Source organism: Neomonachus schauinslandi, chromosome 14, assembly GCF_002201575.2.
Source record: "Neomonachus schauinslandi chromosome 14, ASM220157v2, whole genome shotgun sequence".
NCBI lineage: Eukaryota > Metazoa > Chordata > Mammalia > Carnivora > Phocidae > Neomonachus > Neomonachus schauinslandi.
In genome coordinates this window covers 59,339,117-59,352,327 of record NC_058416.1, presented here as the reverse complement: position 1 = coordinate 59,352,327, position 13,211 = coordinate 59,339,117, and the positions used below count along the sequence as shown (strand labels likewise).

General features: G+C 43.8%; 1 non-coding gene across 1 annotated transcript; it reads right to left on the bottom strand.

Moving 5' to 3' along the window:
• Positions 1–1,068: 1,068 nt before the first annotated feature.
• LOC123326677 lies at positions 1,069–1,199 on the bottom strand. Its single transcript, XR_006541248.1, has one exon. It is a non-coding gene; the product is annotated as a small nucleolar RNA SNORA63 (small nucleolar RNA).
• Positions 1,200–13,211: the final 12,012 nt, after the last annotated feature.

Genomic DNA, 13,211 nt, shown 5'->3' with positions numbered 1-13,211 from the left:
TCCCTCTCTAAAGAAGAACTTGTCCCATCAACTGTTGTCTACTGTGAAACAACCCATCAGGGAGGCAGGATAAAACACTTCACCTTTTCCCTTGATGTCCCAATTTTGGAAATAGCAAATCAGTGCCATATCAAACTTGGAGTTGTCTCACTTCTTGTTCTCTCCTCTCCCCTCTTCACCTGAGTCGGCTTTTGTCCATCCTTTAGAGGAATTCCTTGGGGATGTGGTCAAATCCCCCACCACACGCTTTCATGACTGTTCTTCTAGAAGAGTTAAGAATTCTTTTAGTTGCAAATAACAGAGACCAATTTGGAAAAGCTTAAGAAAAAAACAGATAATTTCTTGGAAAGATACTAGTGATTGCAGAATCCTAGGAAGATCTAACCCAGAAGGAGAGGGAGTCAGGCCAGCTTTGAACACCTCAGCAGAAGGCACTTGTGGGCCTTCTCCTTAGAGAGTCATCCCTTGTGTGACTCAGCAACACGGACTTCCAGAACCTGAATGCAGGAATTTAGTCCACTGTCCAGTTAGAGAGAACAGTTCCCACAAGAGAATGTCCTTCTTTCTGATATCAATTGCAAGTTGGCAAGTTTCCCAAAACCACCTTCAGTGTTTATAATACTGATGGTTATGGTTTATTACAGAGAAAAAAAAACAGATTAAAATCAGCCAAGGCAGGGACACATGTGGCAGAGTCCAGGAGGGTCTAGACATGGAGCTTCTGTCTGGCCATCTTGTCCAGGTTTGCTGTGGATCATGTTAACTTTTCTCATGTGATGATATATATGGAGGACTGCCAACCAGGAAAGCTGACCAGAGCCTTTGGTGTCCAAGGTTTTTTGGGGGTTTTTTTAAAGATTTTATTTATTTATTTGACAGAGAGAGACACAGTGAGAGAGGGAACACAAGCAGGGGGAGTGGGAGAGGGAGAAGTAGACTCCCCGCTGAGCAGGGAGCCCGATGCGGGGCTCGATCCCAGGACCCTGGGATCATGACCTGAGCCGAAGGCAGACGCTTAACGACTGAGCCACCCAGGCGCCCCTCAAGTCAGTGTCTTACTTGGTAAACATGTCTGAGACCATGCATCCCTGGCTGCTAAGCACCATGGCGGACAGGGCTAGAAAGGTAACAGCTTTATTTTGAGCAGGGGGCAAAGACAAGGCAGCACTTTATAGCTACATTGTAACTAGATCCTGCATCTGGTGTCCAAGGTTTTTATTGGGGCTTGATCACATACTACCCATGTGGCTGGACTCTAGTCTCCAACCCCTGAAGATCTGGTGGATACCTTTCATCTCCAGTTCCTTCCAGAAGCAGAACTGATACCGTGTAAGCCCAAAGTCCCCATCATAAATCACATTGTAAGACTGTCCAGTGGACCAAGCTCCTGGGCAAACAAAGACACTCCCATCAGGCAGGACATTCCAGAGCCAGGAGATCACCTCCCAGGAGCTGAGGGTAAAGGCCAGACTTCCTTTTGGGTCAGGTTAATTCTTCACTGCACATTGGGTCCCTCCATCCCAAGTTTAAAATTACACAAGAGACAGAAACTGATAGTTCAGTTTCTACAAAATCACTCAGTTCAGACATAGCCACTAGAAAAAGACCTTCTCTATTTTATGTATACACTCCTTCCCCTATCCATTTAGAGATGCCCCTGTCTAACACAACTGAACTAGTCTGCCATGCACCCCTCTTTCCCCAAGAGGACATAACCGGAGTTACATTCAGCAGCTGCCTGCGAAAGTCATTTCATAAAGCCACATTCACCAGGGTCACAATCGCTTCTCTAGCTCTGCTGAGATCCCCTTTCAATGTTCTGCACCTTAGGGACATGAGTCTGTTCAGGCAACAATATCACATTCAATATCAAGTAGAAGAGAGAGAGAGAAAAAGGACAAATTATAATAACTTCTTTTAAAGGGAAAAGGGTGGTAATTAGTTGGCTCTGGCAATAAGCAATAAAATACAGATAGAAGAACTTTATTTTTCTGTAGCTGGTTTTGAGGTTGGGCTGGTATCATGAGTTGAACTGTGTCCCCTCAAAAAGATACAATGTATCAGAATGCGACTGGATTTGAAAATAGGGTCTTCACAAAGGTAGTCAAGTTAAAATAGGGTCATTAGGGTGGGCCCTAATCCAATACGGCTGGTGTCCTTATAAAAAGGGGAAATTTGGACACAAAGACAGGCATGTACAGAGGGAAGATGATGTGAAGAGATGCAGAAAAAGATGGCCATCTACGAGTCAAGGAGATAGACCTGGAACAGATCCTCCCCTAGGACCCTCAAATCAACACCTTGATTTCAGACTTCTGGCCTCCAGAACTGCAAGACAATAAATGTCTGCTGTTCTAAGTCACCCAGCTTGTGGTGCTTTGTGCCAGTAACCCTAGCAAACTAAGCCAGCCGGTATTAATGACTTCTCTCTTCCACACTGTAATCTGTCTATCCGGTGGCTATGGCCCACCCTTACCCACTGGGTTACTTGTCTGGGTAAGGAGGCCCAAACCTTACTTAGGATCTAGCTCTTCAGCCAAAACTATGATGCCCTTGGGCATAAAGAGCCTGAAAGAGCCCTGCGGCCATTTAATCTTCTAATTCAAAGGAACCTTCATGGAGTCCTTGTTGCAAACTCCATGTTGACTATTTGGACACCTGACAATTAAGGACTTACTGCCTAACTCCACAACTAACCTTATTCCAGGGTTGTTTTCTTTGAAAGGAGGAACCTCACTCACTGCAGACTTCAGAGCATATGTTCGGTACAACCTGTCTTTGATGTTCAGTTCTCACGAGACGCAGAGGGGGACAAAGGGAAAGACAGTCCAAGAACAGAGTTAGAGGAACAATATCTCACCCTTCAGGCAGGTTCGTTCCAATAGCTGAAGGTCTCCAGGTCCTTGCCAAATGTCTGTGACTGGCTGTGAGCAGACCCAACAGAAACAGCCTCAGGTGAGTCATTTCCCTGTTGCCTCAGGCTTCCCCAAAGAGACGGTCACTGTGGGGCCCTCCTTAATATGGGCTGGCTGGGTCTAGTACTGACTCTTCTCAAGAGGGGGCAAGCATTCAGAAGTCTGCATCAGGACAAGTACCCCACATATATTTGGCTTAAATATACTTTATAAACATATTGTCAAAACCTAATATTGCACGATAACTATAGGTTGCACCGTCTGGTTTTATCTCTAACGCCATCAAGATTCTCATCATCAGAGGACAGTCTAGGGACCAAAGAAAGAAAGACAAGGCAAGCATCTGAGTGTGCTTCTACAAACACACAAACTTTCCAGAAGGATGCATGATTGAGTGCTAAACAGGAGGTACTAGGGTGAATGTGAAAGATAAAGAGGAGTAAAAGACTTTTGCTTTTTATTTTACGCTTTTCTCAATTGTTTGAATTTCTAAACATAAACATGTATTAGTTTTACAATTTTTTTTTTTTAATTTTTTTTTTTTTTTTTAAGATTTTATTTATTTGTGAGAGAGAGAATGAGAGACAGAGAGCATGAGAGGGAGGAGGGTCAGAGGGAGAAGCAGACTCCCTGCTGAGCAGGGAGCCTGATGTGGGACTCGATCCTGGGACTCCAGGATCATGACCTGAGCCGAAGGCAGTCGCCTAACCAACTGAGCCACCCAGGTGCCCCTAGTTTTACAATTTAACAAAAGGGTTTCTCCTTGGATGGATGGATGGATGGATGGATGGATGGATGGATGGATGGTTGGATGGATGGATGAGTGAATGAATGAAGAACATGTGGCCTATACATACAGTGGACTGTCAGTCAGCCTTAAAAAAAAGGGACATCCTGACACAGGCTACAACATGGATGAAACTTGAGGATATCATGTTAAGTGAAATAGGCCAGTCACCAAAAAAGAAACACTGTATATGAGGGACCTAGAGCAGTCAAATTCATATGGACAAAATGTATACTCATGGTTGCCACAGGTCAGGGGAGGCAGGAATGGGGAGTTATTGCTTAACAGATGCAGTTTCAGTTTTGAACAATGAAGAGAGTTCTGGAGATAGACAGTGGTCATGGCTACACAATGTGAATATACTTGATGTCATTGGACTGTATACTTAGGAATGGTTAAAATGGTAAATTTTGTATTATGTAGTTTGTTTTGTACATTCCATCACGGTTTATGAAATTACTTTCTTTTTGTATTCTATTAGGAATTAACTTTTGTCCTTTACCATTAGTCCATTTTTTGGAATGAACTCTTTATACATTAGAAGATATTAACCTTGTTTCTTTTGTATTTATTTAGAGTATATCTCAAAATTTGTCATTTATTTCCTTTTCTATTTAGAAAATGGGAACTTTTTAAAGATTTTATTTATTTATTTATTTGAGATAGAGAGAGAGTGAGAGAGAGCACAAGCTGCAGAGGAAGAGGGAGAAGCAGGCTCCCCACTGAGCAGGGAGCCCAGTGCGGGGCTGGATCCCAGGACTCTGGGATCATGACCTGAGCCGAAGGCAGACGGTTAACTGACCGAGTCATCCAGGTGTCCCAGGAAAATGGGATTTTCTTTTAACTTAGAAGTTTATCCTAATTATTTAGTCATTTAAAAATCTTTTCCTTTGGGATTTCTCTTACAACTTCAAACTTCTGAAGTGACCCACCCCCTTAGTGTTTTGATATTTTTCCAGTTTTTCTTCTTTTACACTTAATTCTTTAATTAATCAGTTATTGAGACATAAGTAATTGAATAATTTTTTGTTCCTACTGAGTTGAGATGATTATTTTATCATATATTAAAATTTAAATATAATAAATCTGTTGTTTGACTTTCTATTTTGTGTCATTGATGAGTGTGTTTTATTTTACATTGCTACAATCCTATTTAATTATTGCAATTTTGGGTGGCAGATTACATTTTGTAAAAAATGGCTGCAATAATATTTCCCATCCCGCATGGTCTTCTAGCACCTTTGCATTCCTCTGTTAAGATGTGGAAGCTGTGTTCCCTCTCCTTAAAACTGGATGGACCCTTGTAACTGCCTCAAGGAATATGAGGCAATGAAGCTGACCCTGGGTGACACTGGCTGTGGAAGTCCTGAGCCATATCCAAGAAAGTGCTGCTACCCCAAGTCCACCATGTTGGAGAGAGCACGTGGAAGAGAGAGATAACCATAGGTCATAGCCCCATAGGTCCAGCCTCAGCAGTTTGAGTCTTCCTGGCCCAAGTACCTCCCAGGTCTGGGAGTGAGCAGTTCTTTTTTTTTTTTTTAAGATTTTATTTCTTTATTTGAGAGAGCGAGCATAAGCGGGGGGGGAGGGGCATGGGAGAAGCAGACTCCCTACTGAGCAGGGAACCCTACGAGGGGCTCAATCCCAGGACCCTGGGATCATGACCTGAGCCAAAGGCAGATGCGCAACCAATTGATCCACCCAGGTGCACCTGGGAGTAAGCATTTCTTTAGACATCTCCAGCCACCATCTGACTGCAATGCCATGTGGACTCCCAAGTAGGAACCACCTAACTGAGCCCAGTCAATGCCCAGATTCATGAGAGATGGTAATAAAATGATTATTGTTATTTAAGCTACTGAATTTGGGGTGATTTATTATACAGCAATAGATCACCAGAATACTTTATAAATATGTTTTAGAGTGATTCTGCCAATTTTTCAAAATTGTCATTACTATTTGCATCTATTTATTCTTCCCTTGAATTTTTTTTTTTAAAGATTTTATTTATTTATTTGAGAGAGAGAGAATGAGAGACAGAGAGCACGAGAGGGAGGAGGGTCAGAGGGAGAAGCAGACTCCCTGCCAAGCAGGGAGCCCGATGCGGGACTTGATCCCGGGACTCCAGGATCATGACCTGAGCTGAAGGCAGTCGTTTAACCAACTGAGCCACCCAGGCGCCCGAATTTTTTTTTTTTTAAGATTTTATTTATTTATTTGACAGAGAAAGACACAGCGAGAGAGGGAACACAAACGGGGAGTGGGAGAGGGAGAAGCAGACTCCCTGCAGAGCAGGGAGCCCGATGCGGGACTCGATCCCGGGACTCCAGGATCATGACTTGAGCCGAAGGCAGTCGCTTAACCAACTGGGCCACCCAGGCGCCCTCTTCCCTTGAATTTTAAAATTATTTCGTTCCATTCCTCCTTCCTTCAAGTTTCTTTTCTTACAATCTGTTATAGTTGTAACCATACCTATTTAGAATTCCACTACCTTTTTAAATAATGTGTCTAAAACCTTTTCTCCATAGCTACACCGCTTCATAATTATATTTACTTAAATTTTGTCTCTATCATTGGACATTTAAATTATACCATCTTTTTTTCACATCTATTAAGAATGCTGTAACAAACATCTTCATGCATATGGTCTTTTCAAATAATGAACTATCTGTCTAGGGCAATTTTTTTGAGGTGGGTGAAAGAAGTAGGAGCATTTTTACGGGTTGATATAGAATGCCAAACTGCTTTCCAAAAAGGCTGTAACGATTTACACTTCTCATCAGTTATGCTTCCAGGCAGCACCACAATTCCTCTAGAACTGGCTATTATATTTTGTATATTTTAATTGGTAAAGATTGTGGTTTTTTTAAAGATTTTATTTATTTATTTGAAAGAGAGAGAGAGAGAGAGAGAGCACATGAGAGGGGGGAGAGTCAGAGGGAGAAGCAGACTCCCCGCCGAGCAGGGAGCCCGATGCGGGACTCGATCCAGGGACTCCAGGATCATGACCTGAGCCGAAGGCGGACAGTTAACCGACTGAGCCATCCAGGCACCCTTGATTTCTATTTCTTTGATTACTAGTGATGTTGGACATTTTCCCATTCATGAATTGTGGATTGTCTAGTCATGTCCTTTGTTAATTTCTATATTGCAATTATTGTTTTTCCTATTAACACTGTGAGTTTTTTAGTGTTTAGCTCTTTATACTGAATGCTATGGGTGTGTTAACCTTAAAAATAAAACTGCCAGTCATTTTGCCAGCAAAAATAAATGTATGCAGGAATAGCAGGCAATTGCAGCTCAGAAGTCGTAAGCCACAGGGAGACCCTAGACAAGTCTAGGGAACAAAGAGGAGGGGTGCTCTTTTATAGAGGAAGAGAGGCATGGGGAGGGGTTGTTAAAAGCAAGTCCATTGTACTACACTGGGAATTCAAAGTGTAGTGGCTTTTTGTTGGCTGAACTGTGACAGTCTCTCATTGGTTGGGCTGCTGTGGGGGGAAAGAGAAAACCCTTCTTCCTCCAGCTGGAGGAGTAAAGCAGCATTGACTTGCAGGGAACATCTCTTCCTGTTTGGGTCTGCAATTGACAAGGAATGGTAGGGTGAGAGAGCTCCCCCTTCTGGCTTCCCAGTTCCGTTTTAAATGAGATTTCCTTTTATTAACTTTCAGGGTTGCCACTTAGAACCCCCTCGAAGGGGAGGGGTGTGCTCTCATTGCCCCATTGTCAGTCAGACTAGTTGTGGACATTTCAAAACTGCTTTCCTCTCTGATAACTGTCTTCAGGGACACCTTGCCCAGGATTAGGCCCCCTCTTCGGGGACACCCATAGATGAGTCCAGTGGAAACTAGCCCCCTTGACTCAGTTTGAAACAATTCTGCAGGGCCATCTGAAACCTTAGCTGCCGCTGCATCACTGTTCAGCTTCTCCCTCTGCCCAGCCCTGCTGCCCTCCCTCCCTCGAGGAGCTGTTTCTAGAACCCTCTCCAATAAACTTTTTGTTCTTTCAGCTTTACTGAAGTATAATTGACAAATAAAATTGTAAGATATTTAAAGTATGAACGTGATGATTCGATATATATATATATATAAATATATACATTGTGAAAAGATTCTCCCATTGAGTTAATTAACACATCTATCACCTCACATATTTACCTTTTTTTCTTTTTCTTTTTTTTTTTTTTTGGTGAGAACATTCAAGTTCTACAGTTAGCAAATTTCAGTTATATGGTACAGTGTTATCAGCTATAATCGGTAAGTCATATAGTAGATTCTCATATCTCATTTCTCTTATATCTGCAAGTTTGTAACCTTTTACCAACCTCTCCCTATTTCTCCCACCCCCAGCCCCTGGCAACCACCATTCTACTCTCTCTGAGTTTGGCTTTTTTCTTTTTTAAAAAGATTTTATTTATTTATTTGAGAGAGAGAGAGGGAGGGAGAGGGAGCACAAGCAGGGGGAGGGGCAGAGGGAGAAGCAGGCTCCGCAAGGAGCAGGGAGCCTGATGCGGGGCTGGATCCCAGGATGCTGGGATCATATGACCTGGGCCAAAGGCAGACGCTTAATCGACTGAGTTACCCAGGTGACCGAGTTTGACTTTTTTTAAAGATTACACACATAGGTGATACCGTGCAATATTTGTGTTTCTCTGTCTGGCTTATTTCAGTTTGCATAATGCCCTCCAGTTTCATCCATGTTGTCACAAATGACAGGACTTCCTTCATTTTTTAAGGCTGAATAATAAACATTCTGCCGTATAAATCTATCACATTTTCTTGATCCATTCATCTGTTGACAGATGCTCAGAGCCAAAAAAACCTTGTTGTATACCAAAGCTTCATCTGAGCCAGTTGCCAGGGAACCTGATCTAAGGCAACAATTAATCACCTGTTTCTCATTGACCTGTGATATTTCCCCATCTTCTATTTCTTTCACCTCTTTTGTTATTTGCAGATACCGAATTTCAAAATATGCATTTACATCTTTTTTGCTATGTGATTTCTTCTAAACTTAAAAGACTTCCTCACATCCACACACCCAAGGGCTGATTACTATTCCGTTATATTTTCTTAAAGTCTTCCTATGGTTGTCATTTTATTCTTAGCTTCTACTTGTAATGAACTTAATTTTAGCAAAGGATTTGAAGCGAACGAGTAAGTGCCATTTGTTGACTATGCCTCTCTCTCTCTCTCTTCATTTGAGACACCTCTGTTTTATCTTAGACGGAGGCTGTTCTTACCACATTCTGCAGGTGTAAGAAGGGTTCTGAAGAAATCCTACTTGGAAATGATTGTCAACGCTGTCAACAACTTCCTCCCTGTGCGTGGACTTCTCGAAGGTTCTTGTCCTGTTGATGAAAGGCTCTGGCCGACCTCCCTTCTCTGCTCCCCTTCAGCAAGGCCAAGCCCATTAGCACATTTTAGAAAAAGGTTGGATCCCAACCCTGGCCCTCTTTCAGTTTCCAAGAAACTTACCCATACATTAACGAACTGGTCACTTTGCCCCCAAATACCAAATGGAACTTTATATTCAATACAGTGTTTATTGCCAAATTGCCAAGAAGACATTCACAATTTCACTTCTTAATTAAGCCAAATATTGTAAATGAGGGGGAAAAAGAGTATTAAGTTAAGGTCAAAATTTTATTGTCCAGTAAGCACACTTTTTGTGTGCATTGCCAAGTGAGGATAATATGCCCTTTTAATACACAGTCAGCACATTCACGTTTTGCCAAGCAGGCATGAGGCTTATTTCAAAAGATCCTAGTGTATTTTGTGCCAACCAAGAAGTTTTTATTCAAATCTGTCGGCAGAGCCTCAGCCAATGGGTGTGTTTTCACTTGTGTATTTTTTCCTCATAAGTGTTCATGAGAAACCTATTTATAACGTTTCCCAAACTAGAATTTCTGAACACATCTGAATGGAATTCACATGTTCAAAGCTGAGGTGCAGTCGACAGAACCCCTGGAACCAAATGAGGGGCCGGGCTATTCAGAGAGCTGGGTTTTCCACAAAGCCCCCTTGATGAACTGTGCACACCTGTGTGACCAACCCACAGAGTGTGTCCTCGGTGTTCCTGGGGTGGGGGTGGGGGATGGGGAGGTGGGTGTCCGGTGCATTCGTACACATCACACAGGACTCCAGCATCTCAAGGTCTCCAGCATTAAAACCCACATGGCACAGGGGCACCTGGGTGGCTCAGTCGGTTAAGCGTCTGCCTTCGGCTCAGGTCGTGATCCCGGGGTCCTGGGATCGAGTCCCGCATCGGGCTCCCTGCTCCGCAGGGATCCTGCTTCTCCCTCTGCCTCTGCCTCTCTCTCTCTCTCTCTGTCTCTGTCTCTCATGAATAAATAAATAAAATCTTAAAAAAAAAAAAAACCCACATGGCACAGAGTTTGGAGGCTTTAGGGAGAGGGTGAGAAAGCTAGCCCTTCGGGCTCTCTGTTCTCACTAATGCATTCCTTTGTGTCGTGCTAGAGAGCCCAGTCTCACTGCCCAAACTTCCCTCAGTAGGAATTCATGGGGTAAACACACTTTCTTCCCAATGTCATTTGCCTTTCTGATTTCTTTTCTTCTCCCCAAATTCCTGCCTCTCCCCTTTCGTGGCAGCACTATATTCCTCCTCCTTTGCCCCTAGATGTCAGCAGATCCCAAACCTTCTGTGGCGTCTTAGAGATTTTCCCAGCCCCCTCCTTGAGTTGTAAATCAAAGCTGTTCTCATCTCTGCCTGGATATGCTAAATAGAGGGGAGGTACAAACCCAGGAGCCCAAAATTACACAGAGCGGGGAGGAAGGGGCTTTGCGTGATGTGATTCTCCGCCTCCCAGATGGAATTTGGCTGTTTGCTTTTCTGTGGCTGTTTCCAAGTATATATTTTTTAAATTACATACAGTTCACACTGACAGATTTACTCTCTTTACCTCTTTGGGTTTTCATGTGGACTCAAATCTCCATCCCAAGCCCTCCTGGCATGTGTGAGTTTACTGTAAAGAAAGAGTATTGGTTCGACTCTGGTCTTCAATTACATGGCGAAGCCTTGTCCATCGATATGGCATTGGTAGGAGCCAGGCCAATGTACACGTTGCTAATTCCTGAGTAATGCAACCACCGAGTTTGGGTGCTATCTATGTATGTCCACTGATAGACATGTTCTCACTTCTTCCCCCTTAATCATCTGCTCCCCTCTGTAACTGCTGTTGTAAGTGTGTCGAGTGCAGAAATTGGGGCAGCTGACACGGAGGCCCACAGATGTCTTTGGGCAGCCACTGTACCCCATCTGAGAAGTGGGTAAAGCCACACTCATGAATGACCCAAGAGGGTTGGTTGAGACACTGAGACAACTTCCTGGAAAGGTTTCAACACATTTTTTTTTGTCAGTCCTGTTGAAGAGTGAGGTGCCACGCAAGGTATTTGACAAGGGCATGACTCGGGCCCCCTTGCACCTTCAGCATCCTCCCCAAGATCTGAATAAAACTGCCCTACTCACCCTTGGGTCACGCAGTTACTCACTGACACGTCTCAGATAGCATGTCTCATACATCCATTTTTGGAGAACCTCATGGACCTGATCAATCTACGCATTTGCCTGAGGGCCTGATTTTACCTGGAGAGACTGCCCCAGGCCCTGGCAATATGTTGCCGAAAGTCAGGACGGGGCAGCTAGGTGATTCAGCCGTTCCGCACCCTGGGTGGAGGTGCATTTATGCTCCGGGGAAAGTCTGCCCCACCAAAAGATCACCAGGGCAGGCAATAGCATCTTGTGGTGGAGACTGCCAGTAGTCCATCACCCTGTGTTCCTTATTAATAGAGTTTAGACTGAGCACATGGTTGCCCAGTGAGAGACTACATTTCCCAGATGCCCGGGAAGGCTGGGTGTGGCACCGTGACTAAGTAAGTGACTAAGCAATGAGCAACTTCCTCATTGCTTGAAAGGAAATTGCTCCTCCTGAACTTCTGTTTTTTGTCCTTCCCTAGAGTGGGAAAACCAAAGTGCCCAATGTTGAGCAGGCCTTTGACCAGGCCATAGCTGGGCCACGCCTGTGATCCAATATAGGGTTCTTAGGACCTTCTGTGCCCAACCCCACCCATACGATTATATCCAAGGGAAATGAGCACACATATATGCTAAACATATATATTGGGGCGCCTGCATGGCACAGTCAGTTGAGCGTCTGACTCTTGGTTTCAGCTCAGGTTGAAATCTCCTGGTCGTGGAATTGAGCCCTGAGTCAGGCTCCACACTCCACACAGAGTCTGCTTGAGTTTCTCTCTCCCTCTCCCTTTGCCCCTCCCCACCACACAAGCACGCTCTCTCTCTAAAATAAATAAATAAATCTTAAAAAATAAAAGATACATATATAAGAATGTTCATAGTTCATAATTCATAGGAAATGCTAAATATAAAACAGAGACGTAATTTTTTTCCCATTCAAATCTATGGTGCCTCTGAACTCTATCCATGGACTCTTTGGAGGTCCAAGAACCCCAGTTAAGTAACCCTGAGGGATGGTGGGGCAACAGTATGGGGGTACCTAGGTCACACAATGGCCACACGGAGCAGAGCCTCCTGATCAGTCTGGCCCATTTTCCATGGGGCTATTAAGTGAAAGTCAAAGTTCTGTTTTTGATGAGCCATCCTATTTGGAGGCTCTTTGTCATAGCAGCTTAGCCTTTACCCTCACTAATACAGACCACTGTTCAGTGAATCCATGAACTTATGACCCTCTTTCACCAAACCCAAGTGGAGAACTACTTCTCAGACACTGGTTATTTGGGACCTATTGTCCCTAAAGGGAAATCCATAATGGAAATCCATTATGATTATCCTCTCCTAGAAGGTACATTTATCAGGTGAGTGCCCTATCATCCTGCCCCTCTCCCCCTGTTTCAATCCCCAGGCCTTCAAATGGAAGAGCATGTTAAAGAGCTCTGACTTAAAATTACAATATCACTTCCCTATCTCTTAAATTATTTCCCAAAAAGATAAAATATATATAATTTTGAAAAATTAAAACCCTACATACTCACTACCCTGTGGTGCCTAGATGGGGTGGCTGGGACACACAGCCCTACTAAAAGACTGTGTATACAGGCCCTGGGCTCCTAGTCTCCACATGGCCACCACAGCGTGGTCATTATCTCTGGCCACATGAGGGCTGCTGCCTAGGGTCTCTGGAAAACACTCTAAACCCTAATAAATATATAGTGACTAAAACTCATCTTCAGCATATCCCACCTGTTAGTGTCCCTTCCCAAATCTCAGATTGATAAGCAAGGAGGAAATTTTCTCCCTAAGAAGAGTTAGAATTGTCCAGAAATGTTTAAGAAAATCAAATCTGGGCACATGAGTGGCTCAGTCAGGTAAGTGTCTGACTCTTGGTTTCTGCTCAAGTCATTATCTCAGGGTTACCCAGGATGGAGCCCCCATATCTGGTTCCCCACTCAGCGGGGAGTCTGCTTCTCCCTCTCCCTCTGCCCCTCCTCCCCGCTCAAGCGCTCTCTCGCTCTCTC